At 48.1% G+C, this 12,989-nt stretch overlaps 2 non-coding genes across 2 annotated transcripts; one reads left to right on the plus strand and one right to left on the minus strand.

The window, feature by feature from the left end:
- Window positions 1–2,394: 2,394 nt before the first annotated feature.
- TRNAC-GCA (transfer RNA cysteine (anticodon GCA)) lies at window positions 2,395–2,466 on the minus strand. The gene has a single exon. It is a non-coding gene; the product is annotated as a tRNA-Cys (tRNA).
- Window positions 2,467–8,805: 6,339 nt separating this feature from the next.
- On the plus strand, window positions 8,806–8,877 carry TRNAC-GCA (transfer RNA cysteine (anticodon GCA)). The gene has a single exon. It is a non-coding gene; the product is annotated as a tRNA-Cys (tRNA).
- The last annotated feature ends 4,112 nt before the right edge of the window (window positions 8,878–12,989 follow it).

Here is a 12,989-nt window from a genome sequence, read left to right on the forward strand (position 1 = left end):
ACACTTCCCAGAAGGCGCCGCGGCGCCGGCCGGAGGAGGGGCGAGGTGAAGGCGGGGCGAGGTGAAGGCGGGGCGAGCCTGGTGGGCGCCCTCTCCCCACTGGTTCACCCGAGACCCCGAGAAGCTGCCAGGGGGGTTTGGCGCCGGGATCTGCCGGGTGGTCAGCTTGCGGTGTGCTTGGCCGCGTAAACCCATCCATCCACACATCCATCCATCCATTCTTGCATCCAATATTTACTGAGCGCACCCTATGTGCCAGGTGGGATGCTCGGATTAAACGGAACCGCCTCTCCCAGAGGACGCGTCCCGTAAACCGACCTTGACTAGGGCCGCCGGGGAGGCGTGGGGGAAGCGGGTCCCGAGAGGTGCGGAGGGGGCTGCAGGCCAGACCGCTCGGCTGGGATAGTGTGTGGGTCAGAGTGGCTGCCTGACCCCAGCACATGCTCAGATCTGTCACCCCGCTCCCGCGCTCGCCATAGCATTGACCCGTGTGCCGCTATATCTGTGTGACTATTTGCTGGTCTATTTTGTTGATTGTGGTAACCCCATAAGTTCCTGACACGTAGTAGGTCCTCAAGTAAATGTGGTGAATGAACGAAGCGTGAGCCCACCATTCTCCAGGTCAGAAAGGAAGCAGCGGGGCTGGGGGAGAGTGGCGGACTCCGGGGAGAGTGGCGGACTCCGGGGAGAGGACCCCGGCTGAGCCCAACGAGCCTCATTCCTGGTCTGGAGGACCCCGGTTAGGACAGCTCGGAGAAGGTGGGCTTCTGGGGCAAACCTGCTCTGCTTGACAGAGGCTTACAGGAGCAGAGGGAGGCCGGGTCCAACGAGGAGGAGGCGCCTGCCGCCCAGGGAGCCCTTCCCCACTCCCGCGCCCCGACAGTTCTCTTCCTCTGGACTCTTTGGGGAAAGGGAATGCCTGGCCCAGCAATCCCAGAGTTGTTCCCTGTAGCCGCTCTAGCCTGCCATGGGTCTCCGCTGGCCTTGTTGCTGGTCACCTCCCAGAACTTTGGGATACAGTGTTGACAGTCTTGGCCTGGCTTCCAGGGAGAGGCCGCGGGAGACCACTCTCAGTCCCTGCCCAGCCCCATACCTGGGCAAAGCCCCCTCCTCCACACCCAAGGAATCACTGACACAGGACCCGTGTCTGTGTAGCCCACTGTCTTGAGGATCTGAAGAAATCACAAGGTTTCACGCAATGGAAAAGAACAGTTTAAAATTCAACATCTGATCTCAGGATTCCTAAAGGCCACAGTGCCCCTTGGTAAGTGCCTTACCTGTGCTTTGGGCCTATGTCCCATCATCTTGCTGAGGTCAGCTTCCTCCTTATAGGTGTCCCTTCTTCCAGCTCGTGCCAACGTGCCACCCTCAGTCTCAGAATCCCTAAACTTTAAAATCTCTTAAGGGATTAGCATACTTCTTTTGTCTAGCTATCCTTATCGTTCATTTGACCATTTATTTATTATTTGTTTATGGCTGCGTTGGGTCTTCGTTGCTGCACAGGGGCTTTCTCTAGTTGCAGGAGCAGCTACTCTTCGTTGTGGTGCACGGGCTTCTCATTGCGGTGGCCTCTCTTGTTGTGGAGCACGGGCTCCAGGCGCGTGGCTCGCCGGCTACAGAGTGCAGTCTCAGTAGTTGTGGCGCATGGGCTTAGTTGCTCCGCAGCATGTGGGATCTTCCCAGACCAGGGCTCGAACCCGTGTTCCCTGCATTGGCAGGCGGATTCCTAACCACTGCGTCACCAGGGAAGCCCCTGACCATTTCTTAATTTGATTCCTTTGCTCACAACAGACAGTTCTTGCTGAGCTCTGTCTTTCCTGTGTCTGGCATTGATTAGAACTCAAATATGTCTTAAGTAAATGGATGATTCCATAACATCCACTGCTCTGATGTCTGTAAGCATCGGGAGGATAGAGTGAGGGGGCGGGTCACAGAGCCCATGCCACTGTAGAGAAGATGGATTAGGGACAGTGGCGTGTTCAAGCTGGCTTGCACCAGAGAGTCACTTGTTAGCATGTCTTCCCAACTCCATGATCAGTGATCTTATGTTTGTGGCTTGACATTGGATACGGTGAGATTATTTACACCATGAAATTGGAAAACACTACAAATCAGTGCTTCCCCTCCCCCCAAGAGCTGGTTGTTAAACACTAACCAGCACAGCACTGATTTAGGGCAATGAAAACATGCAGAAACAAGCCTATGTAGAACAAGACCTGTGGTAAGTGAAATTAAAAAGTCAGAGTTGGAGGAACTTATCACTCCGGGGTTGTAGTGCTCGGGGACAGGACTTTAAGTTATCCTGGACTTTTTCCCAGATTTGAGAAGGCTCGGTATTAGGGAAAGGAGCTGAACCTTCAACGCCAGCTCCAACTAGCAAAAGTGAAGGACAGCAGGGGGCACCCGGATTTGAACCAGGGACCTCTTGATCTGCAGTCAAATGCTCTACCCCTGAGCTACACCCCCTGACGTAGCTTCAGGCCTTAGTACTACCTTATACCTGTGCAGCCATGCCCAACATTCCTATAAATTTTTGCCACAGATGTTCATCACGCTGGACCTGCTGAAAGCTGCCAAGCTGGCCTCACTTTAATTTTATTTCCTTGATGTAAAATAAGCAACAGTCTCCCCCTCCCTGTAGCCACCTCCCTGCTCTTTCTGGAAAAGCACTGACACAGATATTTATAGCAGGAAGAGACTTCAGGGTCGCTAGTCTGTGCCCTCCACAATGGGATCTGAAAACAGAGATTCAGGATTACTGGTCTGCCCAAGCACACACAGATCCTTACAGATAGGCTCAGGACCTGAATCCATCCTCCTGACTTTGGGTTCAGGACCCTGTAATTAAACCAATGACTCTCTCATCTTCCTCTTGTCCCTATCTTCCATCCATCAGAAAATGTAAAGACTACATAACGGAAGCCTCTGAAGAAATTACTCGGGACCATCAAGAGGACTAGAATGTGGGCTTAGCGGAGCAGAGTGCCATGCAGCTCAAGGACCACAAGGAAAAGCTAATGGGGACACCAAGATTTGATCTCGTGCATGGACTGCACCCTTTGGGCCAGTCCTCAGATTTCCTGTGCTTAGGAATCATCTTGGGAACTTGTCAAACATGCAGATGCGATCTGGGGTTAGGAACAAGCTCCTTATAGAGGGTCGGGAGACCCCACTTTGAGAAACACCTGCCACAGATCTACATCGGCTTCTTCTGCGCCACCTACAGGAAGACTTAGGTACTGAAACACCCAAGAAGGGGATGGGTGAGGAATTCCATCACTTGCCCCAGGGTCAGCCAGAGCTGGTGGGAAGAGGCAGGATGAAAACCAAGGACCACGAACAGACTGCTCATCCTCTGAACTCTGTTCTAGACCCGTGGTTCTTAATTTTAGAGTGCGTCAAAATCATCTGGAGGGCTTGTTAAAACAAAGATGACTGGGCTCCCCCCCGAAAGTTTCTGATTAGCAAGTTCTCAGGTAATGCTGACGCTGCCGGTCTGGGGCCACGCTTTGAGAACCGCTGCTCTAGATCCACACATCTGTGACCAGGCCCTTTCACACTCGCAGTCACACCCAGGGCACCTGTTCACCGTTGCTTCTTCTGTGTGTTTACCGGGCACTGGTGCCTCCACTCCACCAAAGATGGGTGTCCTGAGACCCTCTCCCTTTCCTCCCAGTGCCTGCCGGGAACCCCTAGGGTGGTCTTCTTTGTCCTGGGTTAGTCGTCTTCCCAGTTTACCATTTAGGAAATTAAATCTTAAGAAGCTTCTGCCCCCCTCCCCAATATGGGGAAAACTCGTTCAGGCAAGTCAAGGAGCAGACCCACCTCTTCCATCCAGAGCAGCACAATTCGAGCTGAATATCCCAGTTTGTCTCAGAAAAATCCAGCCCCAGTGGGTCGTGTTATTACTCCTATATCACAGATGAGGACACAGAGGACGAGAGGGTATCTGCAGCCCCACAAAGGAGAGTATCCAGGTTGGAACATGGAAGCCTGGAGTTCTCTAGAGATGCAGACGTCCTTGACTTTGGAGGTTTCTTGGAGCTTTTATTCAACTTTCATTTTTTAGGGTCCTACTGTGTGCTGGGCACTGTGGTGCCCTCAGCAGAAGCTGAGATTTCAGTGCTCTTTGAGGAGAATAAATGGGCACACATGTGTGAAACAAATGTTTTTGAGCACTTGCCATGAGCTGGAAACTGTGCTGGGCTCTGGGGATACCGGCTGAATAATGTCAGCTCCGGAAAAAGTGGGCAGTTTCATTCTTACTGATAAAATTCCACGCAGCAGTTTCTGATAGTCTCTGATTTTAGAGAAGAACATTTCTCTAAGAGGATTGTTTTGACATTTTACAACTGCAGTGCATCGGTGTTATCTGAGCAGATTTTTATTTTCTCCCTCTGAGCTCATGTTCACTTTCTCAGACATCTTTGTGAGGAACAGTAGGGAATAAATAAGGTGGATGTGAATTTGAACCAGTGACCTCTTGATCTGTAGCCAGAAAGCTTTGCCTCTGAGCTACAAGCCCTTGCATGTCAACAACCCCTAGTGGGTACCTTTTACTCTTGACACCACTTTCAGACTCCAGGAACTCACTGCTGCTTCTGTATGTCTAAGGAGCAGGCAAGCCTTTTGTATGGGTTGAATTGTGCCCCCCAAAAGATATGTTGAAATGCTAACCCCAGTACTTGTGAAAGTGACCCATTTAGAAATAGGGCCTTTGCAGATATTATTAGTAATTAGTTAAAATGAGGTTATAGTGGATTAGGGTGGGTCCTAATCCAATGACTCGTGTCCTTATAAAAGGAGAAGAGACAGATACACAAACAGGAAGAGGGCCGTGTGAAGACAGAGGCAGAGATTGGAGTGATGCAGCTACAGGACAAGGAACACCGAGGATTGCCGGCTACCCCCAGGAGCTATCATTTTACCATCCTGGCCAAAGAAATGGGAGTGAATACACGAGTCTGCATTTCCACACTGACAAATATTGGCTGCTAAGAGTGCTTGCGTGAGTTTTTGAAATGAGAAAGAAGATTAAAACATTTCTTCAAAATGCTGAGAAGGCCCATTTCTATGGCCTTGAGGCACAAGTGGAATATCTCAGGTGTACAAATATTTTTAATATCCAGAATCTATCCCTCCAGGGCTTTAATACCATGCTTTTTTGTTGTTTGGTTAAGAAGACCTGCTCGTGGAACAATAATTCAATAGTTGTGTTTAGCTTATTCCCTGTGCATGATGATTTTGTTCATTCACGGTAGAGACAGGAACTAATGGTGTGTTACTAGGCATATGTGAAAACCACATCCAAATGCTACAGAAGCATCTAAGGAAATACCTCCCAAAGCCAGAGTGGACCAGAAATCCGTTCACTGCTGTCTCCCATGTTGGCGTACTCAACTCCCAGGTTTAAGGACCAGGCACTTGTCAACCTCATATGTGAGTGAGTGCGGAAAGCAGTCTTTAGTGAGAAATTTGAATAACCATAATTATCTGCCAGGATCACCCAACACTTGCTACTATACCTTATGACCTTTAAGTTATCATGACTTAACAGAAATAAAGAATATGAAATGAAATCACCAGATTTGGAAATCTGACCTATGGTTCAAGCTAGCTGTCATTAAGCCAGATAAAGATAATTTGGTGAAAGACTGCAAATGGTATCATGCCTCTCTCCATGGAGAAACAACTGTTACTCATCTTAAAATATTACATTTTACTTTTTCTTTTGATGAAAACAAATCAATCTATCTTTTTTTAAGAAACAGTATGTGTCTTTTGTGTTAAGAAATCCTTCCCTTCCCTGAGAGTATAAAGATAGTCTCCTATTATTTTTTTCTTTTTTAATGAAAGAAGTGGAAAAATTTATTTGAGGCAAATTTGAGGAGTATAACCCGGGAACAGCATCTCAGAAAGTTCCACGAACTGTTCCTGAAAGTCTCCTATTTTTAATTCAAATAATTAAAAAAACTTTTTTTTCACATTTAGGTCTTTAATTCATCTGGAATCTACCTTTCTGTGTGGTGAGGGTTTTTCAGTAGCGGTAATTGTTGTTGTTTTTAATATGGAAAACCAGTTATTTCAGTACCATTTGTTGAACAATTTGGCACTTTGCCCGCTAGTTTGTAATTCCACTTTCATCACGTGTTGGAGAATCATCTATTTATCATCCAACCAGGAAACCATTGCGAGAGAAAAGGGATGCTGTTCATGTTGATGCTGGGACCACAAGCATCAACTGGGACTGTCCCAAGCAAATTAGGACATAGGGTCACCGTATTAGTCAGGGTTCTCCATAGAAACAGAACCACTAGGATGCATATAGTTCTATATAGAAATAGAAAGTGATGTATTATGAGGAATTGGCTCAGGGATTATGGAGTCTGAGAGGTTTCGCCATCTGTCTTCTGCAAGCTGGAGGTCCAGGAAAGCAGGTGGTGTAGTTCCATCCAAGCTTGGAGGCCTGAGAACCAGGATAGCCAATAGTGTAACGTCTGGTCTGAGTCCAAAGGCCGGAGAATCAGGAGCACTGAGGTCTGAAGGCAGGAGAAAGTGATGTCCCAGCTCAAGCAGAAAGCAGATTCACCCTTCCTCCGCCTTTGTGTTCTGTTCAGCCCCTCCGTGGATTGCATGCTGCCCACCCTATAGGTGAGGGTGAACTTCTTTGTCTGCATGTTGATCCGTTTCTTTGTTTAACGTTTATTTATACAACAAATAGTTTTGAGAGCTCACTAAGCGCCAGACACACAGAAGAAAACAGATGAAGGGTCCGCCTTCCTGGAGCTTCCATCACGGTGAGGGTGACAAATAATTAACAAAAATCTATATTGCTGTAATGCAGGTCATAATAGGGACCGTGAGAAAAACAAAAACAGAGCAAAGGGCTGAAAAATGATGGGGTGCAATTTAAACAAAGCGCCCAGAGGAGGCCTTGCTGCTGAGCGGACTCTGGACGGAGCCGTGAGTGATGGGAAGGGGCCCCGGCCTGTGTCCAGGGAAAGGTGCCAGGCTCCAAACTGGAGCATTTTTGATGCTTTGGCGGAACAGCAAAGACCAGTATGGCTGGGGGCAAGTGCTGGGAAGAAGAAAGGAAGGGGTTGGGGGGAGAAGCAGCCAGGGCCAGCTCCTGTGGGTTCCAAGGAGGATGGACTTGGGATTTCATTCCGACCAGAGCAGGGAGCTGCTGAACCAAGCGGGACACAGAATCTGACTCACGTTTGAAAAGATCACGTTGGTGCCCAGTGGAAGTAGATGGACGGGGAGAAAGGAGACCTGTCAGGAGAGTGTGACAGTGGGTTTGGTGGGGGACAGACAGTAGGGCCTTGACCGCAAGTCCTGATGGTGTGCGGCCAGATGGGCTCAGATGCTGATACATCCTACCGAAGAGCCGGCATGACTTGCCGTGGGCTTTGGATGCAGAAGGGATGAATTGACAGTGTCTGGCAGGTGTCTGGCAGAGTCGCTGGGAGAATCGTGCCTTTACTTAGTTGGGCAACACAGTTGAGGGGCCGGGAGCAGGTTAAGGGTGAGAACTAACAATTCCCTCTCGCCCGTGTTTGGTTTGAGAAGCCTACAGGATCTCTAAATGAAGATATCAAGTAGCAGACCCTAGCTCAGGAGAGAAGGTACCACAAGGGGAGTCATCCTTCAACTTTGCATTCTCTTGTTTCTCCCCGGGTTCATCTCCCTTCTTTCTCCTTCTTAATTGAGTGAGGTTCTGCTCCAATAAATGCTCTTGGTTTTGCACATCTGAAATGTCTTTATTTTGTCCTCTTGCTTGAATGTTAGTTTACCTGGGTTCAGAATTCTAGATTGGAAGTTATTTTTCTTCATACCAAAAAAATATTTATTTTATAATGTTATAAAATGTCAGTAAAGACAACTTTATTATTCAATTGCGCTTCTCACCAAAGCATCAAATTTTTAAAAAATTTTGAAATACATGGTTCATGTGTATAAAAGGATATGTTTATCAGTGCTTAATACTTTGGATTATAATTCTTAGCTACAACATATTTTTTAAGTAACACAAATAGTAAGGGAAGAAAGTACATAATTTAGAAACAATGAGAAAATACACATTTTGAACAATCCTTAGTAATTACGAATATCCTCGGTTTAATTCAGAATATTTATGTTTTTTAAAACCCTGTACAGCTATACACCTGAAACTAACACATTGTAAATCAAGTCTACTCCAATAAAATTTTTTTTTAAAAAACCTATACATTTAACAGTGCAAACAGCACATTTGAGGTTGCGGAGATTGGAGATATGGTTTGAGATTTTTACTTCCTTGGGGGAAAAAAATGTGTTTTTTCCCTGCTAAAGTATTGGGTTGTCCAAAACGTTCGTTTGTAACATCTTACGGAAAAACCTGAACGAACGTTTTGGCCAACCCAATACATATCTGTCAGAGCTATTTAATTTTACTTTATTTATGTCTATATTTTCACTTATACAATTTTTAGAAATAACATTTTCCTAATTATAATAAAGCAATAAAAATGTATAAATCCACAGGACAAAAAGCAGATGGATGAGGGATAATTAGTTTCACACAGAAGAAAAAAGAAAACAAACAAACAGCTGACATTCAGTCTGTAGAGGAATCATCCAACAAGAAGTAAGCACTTCTGTGGGAAATGAAGGGGAGGTTGGTGACCAGAGAGCGTCACTGAGGGATGCAGTTCCGCAGGTTCTCACCGGCTCGCTGAGAACGGCTGATAATTGCAGTGTACAGCATACCTGGGTATTGAGACATACTGAAATGATGCAAGTTAAGGACCTGGAATCTGTGTTGGGGGTATAGCTCAGGGGTAGAGCATTTGACTGCAGATCAAGAGGTCCCCGGTTCAAATCCGGGTGCCCCCTGTCACTTTTCTTTCCATCCTGAATCCACACAGGTGGTCACTGTAGAACTCCTCAGTACCGACACCCGCCCCTTGTTAGGTAGCTCTCTAAATTTGGCTACTTTCCTCCAGAGGGGCTTAGCAGACAGGACAGGAGAGGGGAGAAAAGGTAGGAAAGGTCATCTTCTGACTCAGGAAATGGGTGGAAGTGTCCCTCATCCAGAATTAGAGGTTTTGTCTTGACCCAAGGAGAAACGTGTGTGCTAGGTCAGTTTTCCCATTTACTATTTCTCTTTTCAAGTGAGTTAATAGGCAGGAAGGTCCAGGGAGCCGACTGAATTAGCAGCTGTGCCCCAGAGACTCTGAGGAGGGATCTGGATACCTTTATTTTAAAAACAACACGTACTCTACTCTTCCTCCCCTGCAAGCACTAGCCAATCGGACAGACACGTTTGGGGGAAGACGATACTGGATGATTCTAAAGGGCATTTTGCCTAATCGTGTATGATTATCAAAGCCGGTGCCTTTTGCAGGGGCCTGAGAAGCTGCCAGGTGGGCAAGGAGGGAGAGGGTGGGAAGGAGACCTGGTGGGAAAGGCGTTCATCTGCCATGGGGCAGACCCCCGGCTTCGTGGAAGACCACGAATCCCCAGGTGGCTGGCTGAGTTACAGATCCAGGTAGCATTATGGGTGGAAAGATGCTTTTTAGATAATAACAGCTCATAGGTAGATCATTTAAACATGGATCATGGGGCCTCTGATTCATAATCCAGGTAGCCCTACCTGCTATCCCTTTAAAAAAAATTAATAGACATTGTTTTTTAGAGCAGTTTTAGGTTTACAGAAAAATTGAGCAGAAAGTATAGCGAGTTCCCCTCTACCCCTCACCTCAGCTGCCCCCTCCCAGTTGCCCCGTCATTAACATTTTACATTAGTGTGACATTTGATAAAAATGGTGAATGAATATTGATACATTATTATTAACCGAAGTCCATGGTTTACATTAAGGTTCATGCTTTGTGTTGTACAGTTTTGTAGAGTTTTGTGGGGTTTTGGCAAATGCATAACGTCATGTACCCACAATTGCAATATCACACAGAATAGTTTCACTGCCCTAAAAATTCCCCCTGCTATACGTATTCATCCTTCTCTCCCTCCCCAACAAATCCCTGGCAACCACTGATCTGTTTGCTGTCTTCACAGTTTGCCTTTTCCAGAATGGCCTTTATATAGCCGGAAGTATACAATATGTAGCCTTTTCAGACTGGCCTCTTTCACTTAGTAGTATGCATGTAATGTTCCTCCACATCTTTTCGTGGACTGATAGCTCATTTCTTTTTATCGCTGAGTAATATTCCACTGTGTGGACCTCGGTGACTGGAGGTCTGCGGAGGGAAGAGGCACACGCAGGGCTTGAGCCCTCCCGCCCTGGGGCAGAGGGAAAGAGAGGTCTCTGGCCACACACCAGAGCCCCTTGGTCCCGGGGTTGTGGGCCCCCAAATAATAGCCTTTATGCCTCATCTCAGCTTCCTGGGTGGCGCTACCCGAAGGATTCAGGGCTGCCGCCTCTGGGGCGCTATCTCCCCTGGGTTCAGCGCAGCGCGTAGGACACCGCCTCAGGCGGGGACCAGACCCGGGAGAGCGGAGGAGAGCGGAGTGCGCGATGGAGGGGTCAGTGAAAGAAGGAGGCTGGGGCTGGGGAGGATGGCGCAGAGCAGGGGAGCGGGGGGGAGGAGGGAAGGAAGGAAGGATGGGGGGGGCGGGGGTCCCAGCCCTGGAAGCCCTAGTTCTCAAGGCTGTTGCCTCCCTACTCGCGGCCTGCAGTTCTGCTTGCAGCTAGAGTGGAAATGCTCTTATTAGACAAGGAGGGGCCTCTGGGGGCTGGAAAGGTGAACTCGTGGCCCGAGAATGGTCTCCAGTCAGTTTGTGGTGAGTGTGTCCGTTTCAGAGGTGGACGTGGAATGAATCAAATTTACGGTAACTACGGAATGCTTGGGTGTGGTAACACGAGAAATAAGGTAAGGAGGAGCCATTGCAAATGAACATGGTATGGCTCAGGAGTAGAGCCTTTGTCTCTAAACCAAGAGGTCAGCGGTTCAAGTCCGGGTGCTTTCTAGTGCCTTGCTTTATTGTCAAATACAGGTAAATGGCTTCGCTGCTACCACATCCTACTTAAACATGTCTTCCGTGGCCCTCGCCACCACTTTTCCCCAGACTGTGTTGTTTTTTCACATGTCTTCTCTGCTCTGTCACAGTGAAGTGTGGTAGGTTGACCTATGGGCTGTAATTCACCTCTCTCTGTTTCTGTGCCTTCTGATTTGTGACTTTTCTGTTTCTCCTCCAGAAGCCGGTGGGCTCTGCATCCCTTTGCTCTGGGCTCGGCAGAATGTCTCAGTCTAGGCCAGTCAGGAGACAGAAACTACACAGTAATTTAAACAAGGGAAGTTTGTTATAAAGAATCATTGTGCTATGAAAATAGGATAACTCTTAAGGTGCAAAGAAAACTCTAAAGGTACCCTTGAGGTGAGGGGTGCAAGCAAGGGCAAATTTGGAAGGGGAGCCCCTCCCCAAAGCTAGGATCCAGACCTCATGGAGGAAGGTGGGGTCGCGGCCCACTCACCAGGTTGCCCCAGCCAGACCCGTTCACGGTTGCCAGGCAAGGAGGAAGCAGCCTTTGGGGACACAGGTAAGCCACGTGGAAGTGTGAGTCCTGGAGCGTGCAGTGTCTGCGCATGGAGGATGTAGGAACCAGACCTCTGGGCAGAGGCAGGCAGGTACACAGAGGGGGTAGGGGGCCTGGGAGTGGGGTTGGGGGTGGGGTGTGGAGGTGGTCACCAGCCCAGCGAGGTCACCAAGGGATTTCATTCTCTGGGCGTGTGCCTGGGGCAGAGCACACCAGGTGTCCTTACACACCTGCACCACCGCCCAACCTGCAGCAGGAGCCAGAGAGAGAAGACCCCTTTCTCCTGCAGTGTCCCTCCTGCGCCCTCTACTGACAACTGTTGACATTGTGCTCGCTTAAAGGAGAAATGCTTAAAGAATCCAGTCCGTTATCCCACAGCAGGTACAGAAGGGTGAATTTGGAGCTGCCAGTCAATAAATTGATAACTGGCACGCCACGTGACGTGTTTTGGCCAACAGGATGTTGGTAGGTATGATACAAGCAGGGCCTTGAGATCTACTTGCAAGGTTGGGTTTGCCCTCTGGGACTTCCACCCTTACCCTGAGATGCGCTTGCCCTGTAAGGTTCTCTCCTTCGGCCTGGGCCCCAACATGAACACACAAGGCCCAGCCCTGAGCCCAGTTCGCTGAGAGGAGCCAAGGCCAGCTAGACCCACAGCTTGAAGCCCACCCACCCGGCCAAGCCCAGCCTAGACCAGCTGATTCAAATTCAACCTGCAAACCCATGGGCGTGACAATAAATGCTTATCATTGTGTGTTACTGGTTGGGGGTGGCTTGTTATGCAACATTGTTGTGAATAAGACTGGCGAATCCTGAAAGCGGTATCTAGGCGGAGGCTCTGGCTATACCCAAATGCAGAAGGGAGCGTGGCCGTTTCTTTTGCTTACCCAGTTTCTGTGACTTTGTGTGCTTCCTATTTTGTTCAGTCTTTGACTGTAAATGTTTATTGCGATAAGTCTATTCCTGTACTGTCACTGCATTTGGCATATGTGAGGGGTGGATAACTTATCTTTTAAGTTCATATGTTTCCAGATCAAGAGATCTTATGTAGATCTCACCTGGATCTTATGTAGATCCTGGACTGTGTCTGATTTCCTGAGGCTCTGGGGACTTGGGATAAAGCTGAGTATATTTTGCACGTGGGAGAGATGTAAATAATTATGACCGAGAGGGCAGACCATGGTAGATTAAACAGTTAGCCCCAGTTCTTCACTTATTCTATCTGTGCCCTTTGCCACAAGACTTTTCAGATCCTCCCATTAGAAGTGGGATATATTTCCCTGCCTTTGATTTATGGCTTGGTCCTGTGACTGGCTTTGACTGATGGGATGTTAGCTCACGTGATACAAGCAGAGGCTTGCAACCTGCTTGCATTGTTGGGCTTGCCTTTTTGCGTTTCTGCCATTGCCCTGAAAAAAAACTTCCCCTGCTAGCTGCTACTCCTCCAACTGG

Source organism: Balaenoptera ricei, chromosome 9 (assembly GCF_028023285.1).
Source record: "Balaenoptera ricei isolate mBalRic1 chromosome 9, mBalRic1.hap2, whole genome shotgun sequence".
NCBI lineage: Eukaryota > Metazoa > Chordata > Mammalia > Artiodactyla > Balaenopteridae > Balaenoptera > Balaenoptera ricei.